The sequence below is a fragment of the Adiantum capillus-veneris genome, chromosome 4 (assembly GCF_014529385.1).
Source record: "Adiantum capillus-veneris isolate H3 chromosome 4, ASM1452938v2, whole genome shotgun sequence".
Taxonomy (NCBI): domain Eukaryota; kingdom Viridiplantae; phylum Streptophyta; class Polypodiopsida; order Polypodiales; family Pteridaceae; genus Adiantum; species Adiantum capillus-veneris.
In genome coordinates this window covers 105,908,371-105,923,317 of record NC_140934.1, presented here as the reverse complement: position 1 = coordinate 105,923,317, position 14,947 = coordinate 105,908,371, and positions in this window count along the sequence as shown.

Here is a 14,947-nt window from a genome sequence, read left to right as displayed (position 1 = left end):
GACTTCTTCTGAGTGCATGCAGTAGAGTTCAGTTGCTGCTATTGTTGCGCTAGCTGACTTGCTACAAATCCTTGATGCATGCCTGATGGGTCTCTAAGGATGGCGAGGGATGAAGAAAGAAAAAGCGCAATTCAAGAGCATGAAATCAATCTTCATGCTTCTACCACCTCGTGGAATCCATGCCCTCTTTTGTTCTTTGGTGATTTTGAGAGAGAGAAGGGACATACTTGAAGAGAGCTCTCGATTTCCAAGAGACCTCCTATCATCCCTTGGGCCCTTGCAGGTAGGCAGGCAGGCAGGAGAGAGAGAGAGAGAGAGAGAGAGAGAGAGAGAGAGAGAGAGAGAGAGCTACAACATGTTGCGTAGCTTTAGCGAAGGGGAGACAGGCGTAGCTCGACCTGCTGCAACAAAGCGCGATGCAGCAAAGAGAAACGTGCATGGCACTGGGAGTAGCTCAACTTGCTACAACAAAGCGAGAGAGAAAGAAAATTGTGCATGGCAAGTTGCAATGCTGGCCTCACTGCTACCCTTTACTGTCACACACGCCAAACAAGTTTTCAAACCCAACTGCAGTTTGCATAACAACTTTCCTTGGCCTATAAACCCTCACATTTTTTACCTCAAACTAATGAGAGATTTATGAATAAAACTCACTTGGTACCCCTACTAGTCAAAAAAGAATACATTAATATATCGTGGAAATTTCAAGATGTGAAGTGCCTCTTAAACCCTAATAGCACTAGCCACATCAACCATCACAATGTAGTAAGCCCAAGCCCATGGAGCACGTGCAAGGTCACACTCCCTACCTTCCCCTTACCCTTTGGATGGATGCCTCCGTGGACTTGCTATATCAGGCTTCCCCTTCCTTCGCTCTTAGCCAACACCAACTAGTTTGCAAGTTCGTCTCCCTTTGGCTCTCCCTCTTTTGTGCAAGCCATGAAAACACTCCCTCATTGCCCTGCTCTCCCACTAAAAGTTTGGGAATTACAAAGCTGTGGAATGGCAACGCGCGAGAGAAAGAGAGAGAGGGAGAGCCCTCAAAGCCATAGACCTTGCATACAAGTCTAATGTGCAAATCTTCTCCCCACACTCGTGATTCTTGAAGATGGATCCTTGGCGATAAAGCAAACAGAGACATAGAGTGCCTCCGTACCAACGCATCTCTTAAAATGTGTGTGTGTGTGTGTGTGTGTGTGTGTGTGTGTGAGAGAGAGAGAGAGAGAGAGAGAGAGAGGTGTCGATCCCATGCAAAAGTGGCGCAAGAGCAAGAGAGACACTTGAAGATTACAATTGGCCTCCCTATATATATATATATATATATATATATATATATATATATATATATATATATATATATATATATATATATAGAGAGAGAGAGAGAGAGAGAGAGAGTTGATTCCCCTCTTGCAATTGAGAGAAGACAGAGAATATGCCAAAGATTTTGCTTATTTTTCATCTTTTAAAAATCGGTATCCCTATAAAAGAACATAAAGAGAAATGCTCCAAAAAAAACCTAGATTTAGTGTAATCCCATCTAAATTTTTTGAGATTACCTCTAAATTTTAAATTTCAAGTCTAAAGGAGAAAATTAACAATTGCTAGCTTGAATGGAGGGGCAATATTATGGCATGTACAATGAAGGGAAGTACCTTTTTATATGAGGAACATTTATCCACCCTAGTAGGTGTACAACTTGAACTCAATAGCATTTATTTTGACTAGAAACTAGTGTTGCAAAAGGGGCCACCAATAGATTTACACACACAACTTGGACTCAAAAGGATTTACATACATACAACTAGTCTACTACTAGTATATAATAGCAAAGGGAGTACACAACTACTTGTCAAAAGGAAGGTCACATCGGCTTAATTGAGCTTAAAATTTTCAAGGAAGGAGAGGGTATCCATGTATCACTCTTTCCTTCATTTCAAGAACCTTAAGAAACATTTGGTTTGAAATGTAAAAGTGAAGGGTAAGTAGCAAGTATTGTGATGGTAGAAAATGAAAAGACTTAGTTTGAATTTCTTTGTTCTATCAAAAAGTCACAATACTTAGTACTATATATATATTTATAGTATGCAAATGTTTTAGCAAGAAAGCCTTCAATTTTGAAGGGTGATTACTTTTGTTTTTGTAAAGGGTGACTCTACTTTGTAGCTTGAAAAAATAATGAGCAGCGAGCCATGTCACCCGTCGATCAGTTGGTCTATCTCAAACATGTGTGTGTGTGTGTGTGTGTGTGTGTGTGTGAGAGAGAGAGAGAGAGAGAGAGAGAGAGAGATCATGTTTCATTTCTATGGCATTGTCGTGTGGGTCATAGGTCTTAGAGAGAGAGAGAGACGTCTTCTTTATTTGCTGCAGTTGTGTGTGTGTGTGTGTGTATGTCACACACACACACAGAGAGAGAGAGAGAGAGAGAGAGAGAGAGAGAGAGAGGGTCAATCCCATTTAGTCATGCTAAGGAGTGTGTGTGTCTATTTTTGTTCGAAAGAGAGGGTGCCATTGATTGGCCTAGAGAATGCTCTCCCTCCCCTTCCCCAAACTTGATCATGAACACAACCCACCACTTACTTCATGTACAACTTCTCAAATGTTGCTGCAACAAGCCTCATGTAGTCTCCTTTATCAACACCCCTGGATGCCAACAGTTGATCCGCCACAAGCCCCACACCCTTATACAGCCTCAATCCTCTATTGTCCAGGATGCCAAGAGTTTAGATCCAATACATGTCCCACTTGCCACAAGTGCTTACTGAGCCACCTACTCCTCTATTGCTGCTTGTCCACCACCCTTGATCCCGACGTACTCCATTTTTGCATAGTTGCGGCCCTCCACATCACGAGAGAGAGAGAGAGAGAGAGAGAGAGAGAGAGAGAGAGAGAGAGTTCCACATCCATCTCCACACTTTCTTCATCTTTTTTGGCGAGTCAGTGGATTTTACAATGTTGAGAGCTCCAATGTGATCATCCAAGATTTTCAGCTTTCCATGTTTTTACATCTCAAACTCCTGACATAGGCAAGAAAAAAGGGGTTCTGCAAGGGGACATGTGGCATTGCCTGTTGCTACAATGCTCACGGCAACGGTCGTGCAAGGCGGGTCTTCAATTCAGTGTTTGGGAAAAATGTGTCTCAGATTAATATCATGCCGTTTTTCATTTCAAAAATACCGGCTGAGGGCAAGGGGAAAAGGAGAAATTATGTCCCAAAATAGAGAAAAATAGTGTTAAAACTTGCAAAATAAACCTAATTTTCAAAATTTCCTCTTGGAAAATTAAAGGAAAGCAAATTTGTATATTTGAAAAATTATCTTTCCAAAACACTGATGTGATTGCATTGGAGGATGATCATTGCCAATCGAGGGTATTGGCCTTGGTCTTGGAGTTAGCAATCCTTTACTCATTTGAATCCTCCTTGGTGTTGCATACCTAATGTGAGCCCTTTGCCTCCCCCTAGAAATGATGAATCCGGTCTCTTATTGTAGGGCTGCCTGCATGCATGTGCCTCCATTGTAGGACTGTCTCCATGTCATTTTGCTTTCATTTAGAGCCTGGTCACTTTGGAACGATTAAATAGCCTTCCAGCTTTGTTTGCAAGTCAAGAAATTCGGTGGCTTCAAAGATAAATGCTTGATTTGAGTGAGTGATGAGATAGATCTTGAGCAGGTTCCTGCAAGCCGAGAGTGCCTCAAAAGTCAACCAAGTCAACCATGTGAAAGGCTATGCCCCTTTCGAGGCTCTTAACTACCACAATTAGATAGGTAGAGAGAGAAGATCCGACTCCTGCCCGGCTAGAAAGCAAGCTTGCTGTTATACGTGACCGGGCTCTTAGCCTATCACATGATTCATTTTAATACTACAAACTAGACATGCAGCCCGAGAGAGAGAGAGAGAGAGAGAGAGAGAGAGAGAGAGAGAGAGAGAGAGAGATTTCTTCATAGTGACGTGGTTTGAGACCCGTTAATATTAAGACTGCCTAATCCCAACTCTCAGCTATTAAGTTTAAGCAAACCTTATCCAATATAAACATGTTGGCAACAAGTCATCATGTTGCATAGCAAGTTAGAAGAGAGAGAGAGAGAGAGAGAGAAGAGAAGAAGAAGATCACAAGAGACCTAAAAATTTTAGCCGATGAACATTGATTCTTGAGCTCAAGGGCTTGCATGCTCACATACTTATACAAGGAGAGAGGGACATAAATTTCAATATATAGAAACAATCACAGTGACCTCAAAGGTTAAAGAGAGAGAGAGAGAGAGAGAGAGAGAGAGGTTATCCTTAAAGGTCAGATTGACCTATGGGACCAAGTCCAACATGTAAATTTCTTGAAGACTATGGATATAAGGGTGGCCACTAACAAGTTGAATCCATGAGGTGGCTAGGAGAGAAAGGTATGTAGGCCATGTTATGGGCTAAAATTTGGGTAAAGCAAGTTTGATGTGATCAAAAGCTGAGCACTCATGTAGGGTATGATGATTGCACTCTCAAATAGTTAAGGGATATAATTTGCGTACAAAAAGGGACTCTCCTCCATGTAGTGCCTCAATGCTCTATCTCACATTTAAGGGAGTGGGAGCTAAGCCAAATGGCTGCTATGGTATAAAATATGGGTAAGGGAAAGCATGTGAATGGTTGAATACAGTCTTCTCTTTCAAAGAAGAACGTGCATGTGTGCTCCATGTGTGTATTTTGCAGCACGCTCTTTCTTTTAGCATGATGCCCAAAACTCTTGCGAAGAGAAACTATTGAGTGAACTTTTTAGCTTTCATTGCCCTCACATTTTAAGGTGCCAATGGTGCCCAGATGTACAGAAACAAACAATATGTGCCTTACATGCTAGCTAGATTAAGTGTAATCCAGCCTGTAAATTTTGAAATTTATCCACATATAGAGACAAAGTTGCTATAGCCATGCAATCACCCCCAAGTCACATACCCTGTTAAGTATGGAGCCTGATTTACCCTTGTAATTTTCAGTGGTAAAAGCGCACATTTGTAAGGCCCCCATTATGAGAAGAAGCCATCGTGCGTGAAGGAAAATCACTCGCTGAAAACCAAAATTTTCATGGCCAAAAATCAGGGGCAACTTTAGGGGCCTCGGGGACAGAAGCACCCGAGACTTTTTTTTTCCCTCGTTCATTGGCCGGTGGCCAATAGTCAAGTGGCCGGTGGTCGGAAGTCAATGGCCGGTGGACGAATTCAAAAGCGGACTTGTCTTCTCAAGGGTGTCCACACATGGGCGGATTGGAGGGTCCGATTTGGACTTGTCTACACAACGGCGGCTACACATGGCTGACTCTCATGAGAGAGAGCAGCCCTTTTGGCCTATAAAAGGAGGCCATTTCTACACACATTTCATAGTGTGAAGTTGATGCAACAAGGGGGGTGTCAGGTGGTGAGAGCAAAGCAAGGTGGGAGCTCCAAAAGGGTATAATCCCTTTGTAAACTACTTCTTGTTTTGAAATAGTAAAGCCATTGAGTGGTTGCTTTCCCGTGGACGTAGCCCACATTGGGTGAACCACGTATATCGTGTGTAATCTCTCTCTCTCTCTCTCTCTCTCTACTCTATAATCTCGTGCATGTAGATCTGTCTCTCTCCATTAAGTAATCTACTCAATTATCTCTTTAGCTACGTCTTATTTTCTAACAACAGGTATCAGAGTAAGGTTTGCTCGTAGCTAAATTATGTCAAGGAAAGGATTCCTTGAATTGAGTGGGAGTTATGGCGGAGGAAGAGAAGCTCAAGATTCAGAAGTTAAACGATAAAAACTACCAACATTGGAAGATGCAGATTGAAAATTATCTCTACCAGAAGGACCTCTATTTTTAAGTAGGCGGTCTTGCAAAGAAGTCCTCAACCCTCGCCAGAATATTCCTTTTCGTCGGACAGCGGCCGGAAAGTGGTCAGAAAACAACCGTCGGTTGGCCGGTGGCCGGTGGTCGGAAGTCAATGGCCGGTGGCTGAATTCAAAAGCGGACTTGTCTTCTCAAGGGCGGCCACACATGGGCGGATTGGAGCGTCCGATTTGGACTTATCTACACAAGGGCGGCTACACATGGCTGCCTCTCATGAGAGAGGGCAGCCCTTTTGGCCTATAAAAAGAGGCCATTTCTACACATATTTCATAGTGTGAAGTTGATGCAACAAGGGGGGTGTGAGGTGGTGAGAGCGAAGCAAGGTGGGAGCTCCAAAAGGGTATAATCCCTTTGTAAACTACTTCTTGTTTTGAAGTAGTAAAGCCATTGAGTGGTTGCTCTCCCGTGGACGTAACCCACATTCGGTGAACCACGTATATCGTGTGTACTCTCTTTCTCTCTCTACTCTATAATCTCGTGTATGTAGATCTCTCTCTCTCCATTAAGTAATCTACTCAATTATCTATTCAGTTATGTCTTATTTTCTAACAACTGGTATCACAGCAAGGTTTGCTCGTAGCTAAATTATCTCAAGGAAAAGATTCCTTGAATTGAAAGGGAGTTATGGTGGAGGAAGGGAAGCTCAAGATTGATAAGTTCAACGGTAAAAACTTCCAACATTGGAAGATGCAGATTGAAGACTATCTCTACAAGAAGGACCTCTATTTTCCACTAGGCGGTCTTCCAAAGAAGCCCGCAACCCTCGCCGGCATATTCTTTTTCGCCGGAATATTATGGTCGGAAGTCAATGGCCGGTGGCCGAATTCAAAAGCGGACTTGTCTTCTCAAGGGTGTCCACACATGGGCGGATTGGAGGGTCCGATTTGGACTTGTCTACACAACGGCGCCTACACATGGCTGACTCTCATGAGAGAGAGCAACCCTTTTGGCCTATAAAAGGAGGCCATTTCTACACACATTTCATAGTGTGAAGTTGATGGAACAAGGGGGGTGTGAGGTGGTGAGAGCGAAGCAAGGTGGGAGCTCCAAAAGGGTATAATCCCTTTGTAAACTACTTCTTGTTTTGAAGTAGTAAAGCCATTGAGTGGTTGCTCTCCCGTGGACGTAACCCACATTCGGTGAACCACGCATATCGTGTGTACTCTCTTTCTCTCTCTGCTCTATAATCTCGTGTATGTAGATCTCTCTCTCTCCATTAAGTAATCTACTCAATTATCTATTCAGTTATGTCTTATTTTCTAACAACTGGTATCACAGCAAGGTTTGCTCGTAGCTAAATTATCTCAAGGAAATGATTCCTTGAATTGAAAGGGAGTTATGGTGGAGGAAGGGAAGCTCAAGATTGATAAGTTCAACGGTAAAAACTACCAACATTGGAAGATGCAGATTGAAGACTACCTCTACGAGAAGGACCTCTATTTTCCACTAGGCGGTCTTCCAAAGAAGCCCGCAACCCTCGCCGGCATATTCCTTTTCGCCGGAATATTATGGTCGAAAGTCAATGGCCGGTGGCCGAATTCAAAAGCGGACTTGTCTTCTCAAGGGCGGCCACACATGGGCGGATTTGAGGGTCCGATTTGGACTTATCTACACAAGGGCGGCTACACATAGCTGCCTCTCATGAAAGAGGGCAGCACTTTTGGCCTATAAAAGGAGGCCATTCCTACACACATTTCATAGTGTGATGTTGATGCAACAAGGGGGGTGTGAGGTGGTGAGAGCGAAGCAAGGCGGGAGCTCCAAAAGGGTATAATCCCTTTGTAAACTACTTCTTGTTTTGAAGTAGTAAAGCCATTGAGTGGTTGCGTTCCCGTGGACGTAGCCCACATTGGGTGAACCACATATATCGTGTGTACTCTCTCTCTCTCTCTCTCTCTCTCTCTCTCTCTCTCTCTCTCTCTCTCTCTCTCTCTCTACTCTATAATGTCGTGTATGTAGATCTGTCCCTCTCCATTAAGTAATCTACTCAATTATCTATTTAGCTACGTCTTATTTTCTAACAACTGGTATCAGAGCAAGGTTTTCTCGTAGCTAAATTATGTTAAGGAAAGGATTCCTTGAATTGAGTGGGAGTTATGGCGGAGGAAGGGAAGCTCAAGATTGATAAGTTCAACGGTAGAAACTAGCAACATTGGAAGATGCAGATTGAAGACTATCTCTACGAGAAGGACCTCTCTTTTCCACTAGGAGGTCTTGCAAGGAAGCCAGCAACCCTCGCCGGAATATTCCTTTTCGATGAAATATTATGCTCGGAGAGCGGCCGAAAAGTGGTCGGAAAACAACCGTCGATTGGCCAGTGGCCGGTAGTCAAGTGGCTGGTGTTTGGAAGTCCATGGCCTATGTCCGAATTCAAAAGCGGACTTGTCTTCTCGACGGCCACACATGGGTAGATTGGAGGGTCTGATTTGAACTTATCTACACAAGGGCGACTACACATGGCTGCCTCTCATGAGAGAGGGCAGCCCTTTTGGCCTATAAAAGGAGGCCATTTCTACACACATTTCATAGTGTGAAGTTGATGAAACAAGGGGGGTGTGAGGTGGTGAGAGCGAAACAAGGCGGGAGCTCCAAAACAGTATAATCCCTTTGTAAACTAGTTCTTGTTTTCAAGTAGTAAATCCATTGAGTGGTTGCTTTCCCGTGGACGTAGCGCACATTGGGTGAACCACGTATATCGTGTGTACTCTCTCTCTCTCTCTCTCTCTTTCTCTCTCTCTACTCTATAATGCCATGTATGTAGATCTGTCCCTCTCCATTAAGTAATCTACTCAATTATCTATTTAGCTACGTCTTATTTTCTAACAACTGGTATCAGAGCAAGGTTTTCTCGTAGCTAAATTATGTTAAGGAAAGGATTCCTTGAATTGAGTGCGAGTTATGGTGTAGGAAGGGAAGCTCAAGATTGAGAAGTTCAACGGTAAAAACTACCATAATTGGAAGATGTAGATTGAAGACTATCTCTACTAGAAGGACCTCTATTTTCCACTAGGCAGTCTTCAAAGAAGCCCGCAACCCTCACTGGAATATTCCTTTTCGCTGGAATATTATGGCCGGACGGCGGCTGTAAAGTGGTCGAAAAACAACCGTCCGTTGTCCGGTGGTCGGAAGTCAATGGCCGGTGGCCGAATTCAAAAGCGGACTTGTCTTCTCAAGGGCGGCCACACATGGGAGGATTGGACGGTCCGATTTGGACTTTTGTACACAAGGGCGGCTACACATGGCTGTCTCTCATGAGAGAGGGCAGCCCTTTTGGCCTATACAACGAGGCCATTTCTACACACATTTCATAGTGTAAAGTTGATGCAACAAGGGGGGTGTGAGGTGGTGAGAACAAAGCAAGGTGGGAGCTCCAAAACTGTATAATCCCTTTGTAAACTACTTCTTGTTTTGAAGTAGTAAAGCCATTGAGTGGCTGCTTTCCCGTGGACGTAGCCCACATTGGGTGAACCACGTATATCGTGTGTACTCTCTCTCTCTCTCTCTCTCTCTCTCTCTCTCTCTCTCTCTCTCTCTCTCTACTCTATAATCTCGTGTATGTAGACTTGTCTCTCTCCATTAAGTAATCTACTCAATTATCTATTTAGCTACATCTTATTTTCTAACAACTGGTATCAGAGCAAGGTTTGCTCGTAGCTAAATTATGTCAAGGAGAGGATTTCTTGAATTGAGTGGGAGTTATGGCGGAAGAAGGGAAGCTCAAGATTGAGAAGTTCAACGATAAAAACTACCAACATTGAAAGATGCAGATTGAAGACTATCTCTTCCAAAAGGACCTCTATTTTCTACTAGGCGGTCTTGCAAAGAAGCCCTCAACTCTCACCGGAATATTCCTTTTCACCGGAATATTATGGCGGGAAGGCGGCCGAAAAGTGGTCGAAAAACAACCGTTGGTTGGTCGGTGGCCGGTAGTCAAGTGGCCGGTGGTAGGAAGTCAATGCCCCGTGGCCGAATTCAAAAGCGGACTTGTCTTCTCAAGGGCGGCCACACATGGGTGGATTGGAGGGTCCACATTGGATTTATCTACACAAGGGCGGCTACACATGGCTGCCTCTCATGAGAGAGGGCAGTCCTTTTGGCCTATAAAAGGAGGCCATTTCTACACACATTTCATAGTGTCAAGTTGATGCAACAAGGGGGGTGTTTTAAAGTACTAAAGCCATTGAGTGGCTGCTTTCTCGTGGACGTAGCCCACATTGGGTTTACCACGTATATCGTGTGTACTCTCTCTCTCTCTCTCTCTCTCTCTCTCTCTCTCTCTCTCTCTACTCTATAATTTCGTGTATGTAAATCTGTTTCTCTCCATTAAGTAATCTACTCAATTATCTATTTAGCTAGGTCTTATTTTCTAACAACTGGTATCAGAGCAAGGTTTGCTGGTAGCTAAATTATCTCAAGGAAAGGATTCCTTGAATTGAGTGGGAGTTATGGTGGACGAAGGGAAGCTCAAGATTGAGAAGTTCAACGGTAAAAACTACCAACATTGGAAGATGCAGATTGAAGACTATCTCTACCAGAAGGACCTCTATTTTCCACTAGGCGGTCTTGCAAAGAATCCCGTAACCCTCGCCGGAATATTCGTTTTCGCCAGAATATTATGGCCGGCCGGCGGCCGGAAAGTGGTCGGAAAACAACCGTCGGTTGCCCAATGGCAGGTAGTCAAGTGGCCGGTGGTTAGAAGTCAATGGCCGATGGCCGAATTCAAAAGCGGACTTGTCTTCTCAAGGGCGGCCACACATGGGCGGATTGGAGGGTCCGATTTGGACTTATCTACACAAGGACGGCTACACATGGCTGCCTCTCATGAGAGAGGGCAGCCCTTTTGGCCTATAAAAGGAGGCCATTTCTACAAACATTTCATAGTGTGAAGTTGATACAACAAGGGGGGTGCAAGGTGGTGAGAGCCAAGCAAGGCGGGAGCTCCAAAAGGGTATAATCCCTTTGTAAACTACTTCTTGTTTTGAAGTAGTAAAGCCATTGAGTGGCTGCTGTCCCGTGGATGTAGCCCACATTGGGTGAACCACGTATATTGTGTGTACTCTCTCTCTCTCTCTCTACTCTATAATCTTGTGTACGTAGATCTGTCTCTCCATTAAGTAATCTACTCAATTATCTATTTAGCTACATTTAATTTCTAACAACTGGTATCAGAGCAAGGTTTGCTCGTAGCTAAATTATCTCAAAGAAAGGATTCCTTGAATTGAGTGGGAGTTATGGCGGAGGAAGGGAAGCTCAAGATTGAGAAGTTCGACGGTAAAAACTACCAAGATTGGAAGATGCAGATTGAAGACTATCTCTACCAGAAGGACCTCTATTTTCCACTAAGCGGTCTTGCAAAGAAGCCCGCAACCCTCCCCGGAATATTCCTTTCACCGGAATATTATGGCCGGATGGTGGCCGAAAAGTGGTCGGAAAACAATCGTCGATTGTCCGGTGGCCGGTAGTCAAGTGGCCGGTGGTCGGAAGTCAATTCCCCGTGCCCGAATTCAAAAGCGGACTTGTCTTCTCAAGGGCGGCCACACATGGGCGGATTGGAGGGTCCGATTTGGACTTATCTACGCAAGGGCGGCTACACATGGCTGCCTCTCATGAGAGAAGGCAGCCCTTTTGGCCTATAAAAGGAGGCCATTTCTACACACATTTCATAGTGTGAAGTTGATGCAACAACGGGGGTGTGAGGTGGTAAGAGCGAAACAAGGCGGGAGCTCCAAAAGGGTATAATCCCTTTGTAAACTACTTCTTGTTTTGAAGTACTAAAGCCATTGAGTGGCTGCTTTCCCGTGGACGTAGCCCACATTGGGTGAACCACGTATATCGTGTGTACTCTCTCTCTCTCTCTCTCTCTCTCTCTCTCTCTCTCTCTCTCTCTCTACTCTATAATCTCGTGTATGTACATCTGTCTCTCTCCATTAAGTAATTTACTTAATTATCTATTTAGCTACCTCTTATTTTCTAACAACTGGTATCAGAGCAAGGTTTGCTCGTAGCTAAATTATCTCAAGAAAAGGATTCCTTGAATTGAGTGTGAGTTATGGTGGAGGAAGGGAAGCTCAAGATTGAGAAGTTCAACGGTAAAAACTACCAACATTAGAAGATGCAGATTGAAGACTATCTCTACGAGAACGACCTCTATTTTCCACTAGGCGGTCTTGCAGTGAAGCCCACAACCCTCGCCGGAATATTGCTTTTCGCCGGAATATTATGGCCGGACGGTGGATAGAGGATGGTGGGAAAACAACCGTCCGTTGGCCAGTGGCAGGTAGTCAAGTGGCCGGTGGTCAGAAGTCAATGGCCGGTGAACGAATTCAAAAGCGGACTTGTCTTCTGAAGGGCGGCCACACATGGGCGGATTGGAGGGTCCGATTTGGACTTATCTACACAAGGGCGGCTACACATGGCTGCCTCTCATGAGAGAGGGCAGTCCTTTTGGCCTATAAAAGGAGGCCATTGCTACACACATTTAATATTGTCAAGTTGATGCAACAAGGGGGGTGTGAGGTGGTAAGAGCGAAACAAGGCGGGAGCTCCAAAAGGGTATAATCGCTTTGTAAACTACTTCTTGTTTTGAAGTACTAAAGCCATTGAGTGGCTGCTTTCCCGTGGACGTAGCCCACATTGGGTGAACCACGTATATCGTGTGTACTCTCTCTCTCTGTCTCTCTCTCTCTACTCTATAATCTCGTGTATGTACATCTGTCTCTCTCCATTAAGTAATTTACTTAATTATCTATTTAGCTACCTCTTATTTTCTAACAACTTGTATCAGAGCAAGGTTTGCTCGTAGCTAAATTATCTCAAGAAAAGGATTCCTTGAATTCAGTGCGAGTTATGGTGGAGGAAGGGAAGCTCAAGATTGAGAAGTTCAACGGTAAAAACTACCAACATTAGAAGATGCAGATTGAAGACTATCTCTACGAGAACGACCTCTATTTTCCACTAGGCGGTCTTGCAGTGAAGCCCGCAACCCTCGCCGGAATATTATGGCCGGACTGTGGATAGAGACTGGTCGGAAAACAACCGTCGGTTGGCCAGTGGCAGGTAGTCAAGTGGCCGGTGGTCGGAAGTCAATGGCCGGTGAACGAATTCAAAAGCGGACTTGTCTTCTGAAGGGCGGCCACACATGGGCGGATTGGAGGGTCCGATTTGGACTTATCTACACAAGGGCGGCTACACATGGCTGCCTCTCATGAGAGAGGGCAGTCCTTTTGGCCTATAAAAGGAGGCCATTTCTACATACATTTAATATTGTGAAGTTGATGCAACAAGGGGGGTGTGAGGTGGTAAGAGCGAAACAAGGCGGGACCTCCAAAAGGGTAGAATCCCTTTGTAAACTACTTCTTGTTTTGAAGTACTAAAGCCATTGAGTGGCTGCTTTCCCGTGGACGTAGCCCACATTGGGTGAACCACGTATATCGTCTGTACTCTCTCTCTCTCTCTCACTCTCTCTCTACTCTATAATCTCGTGTATGTACATCTGTCTCTCTCCATTAAGTAATCTACTCAATTCTCTATTTAGCTACGTCTTATTTTCTAACAATTGGTATGAGAGCAAGGTATGCTCGTAGCTAAATTATCTCAAGGAAAGGATTCCTTTAATTGAGTGGGAGTTATGGCGGAGGAAGGGAAGCTCAAGATTGATAAGTTCAACGGTTAAAACTACCAACATTGGAAGATGCAGATTGAAGACTATCTCTACGAGAAGGACCTCTATTTTTCACTAGGCGGTCTTGCAAAGAAGCCCGCAACCCTCGCCAGAATATTCCTTTTCGCCGGAATATTATGGCCGGACGGCGCCCGGAAAGTGGTCGAAAAACAACCGTCGGTTGGCCGGTGGCAGGTAGTCAAGTGGCCGGTGGTCGGAAGTCAATAGCCGGTGGCCGAATTCAAAACGGACTTGTCTTCTCAAGGGCGGCCACACATGGGCGGATTGGAGGGTCCGATTTGGACTTATCTACACAAGGGCGGCTACACATGGCTGCCTCTCATGAGAGAGGGCAGCCCTTTTGGCCTATAAAAGGAGGCCATTTCTACACACATTTCATAGTGTGAAGTTGATGCAACAAGGGGGGTGTGAGGTGGTGAGAGCGAAGCAAGGCGGGATCTCCAAAAGTGTATAATCCCTTTGTAAACTAATTCTTGTTTTGAAGTACTAAAGCCATTGAGTGGCTGCTTTCCCGTGGACGTACCCCACATTGGGTGAGCCACGCATATCGTGTGTACTCTCTCTCTCTCTCTCTTTACTCTATAATTTTGTGTATGTAGATCTGTCTCTCTATATTAAGTAATCTACTCAATTATCTATTTAGCTACGTCTTATTTTCTAACAACTGGTATCAGAGCGAGGTTTGCTCGTAGCTAAATTATCTCAAGGAAAGGATTCCTTGAATTGAGTGCGAGTTATGGTGGAGGAAGGGACGCTCAAGATTGAGAAGTTTAACTGTAAAAACTAGCAACATTGAAAGATGTAGATTGAAGACTATCTCTACTAGAAGGAACTCTATTTTCCACTAGGCGGTCTTGCAAAGAAGCCCGCAACCCTCACTGGAATATTCCTTTTCGTCGAAATATTATGGCCGGACGGCGGCGAGAAAGTGGTCGGATTAAAACCGTCGGTTGGTTGGTGGACGGTAGTGAAGTGGCAGGTGGTAGGAAGTCAATGGCCCATGGCCGAATTCAAAAGCGGGCTTGTCTTCTTAAGGGGGGCCACACATGGGCGGATTGGAGAGTACAATTTGGACTTATCTACACAAGGGCGGCTACACATGGCTGCCTCTCATGAGATAGGGCAGTACTTTTGGCCTATAAAAGGAGGCCATTTCTACACACATTTCATACTGTCAAGTTGATGCAACAAGGGGGGTGTGAGGTGGTAAGAGCGAAACAAGGCGGGAGCTCCAAAAGGGTATAATCCCTTTGTAACTACTTCTTGTTTTGAAGTAGTAAAGCCATTGAGTGGCTGCTTTCCCGTGGACGTAGCCCACATTGGGTGAACCACGTATATCGTGTGTACTCTCTCTCTCTCTCTCTCTCTCTCTCTCTTTCTCTCTCTCTACTCTATAATCTCGTGT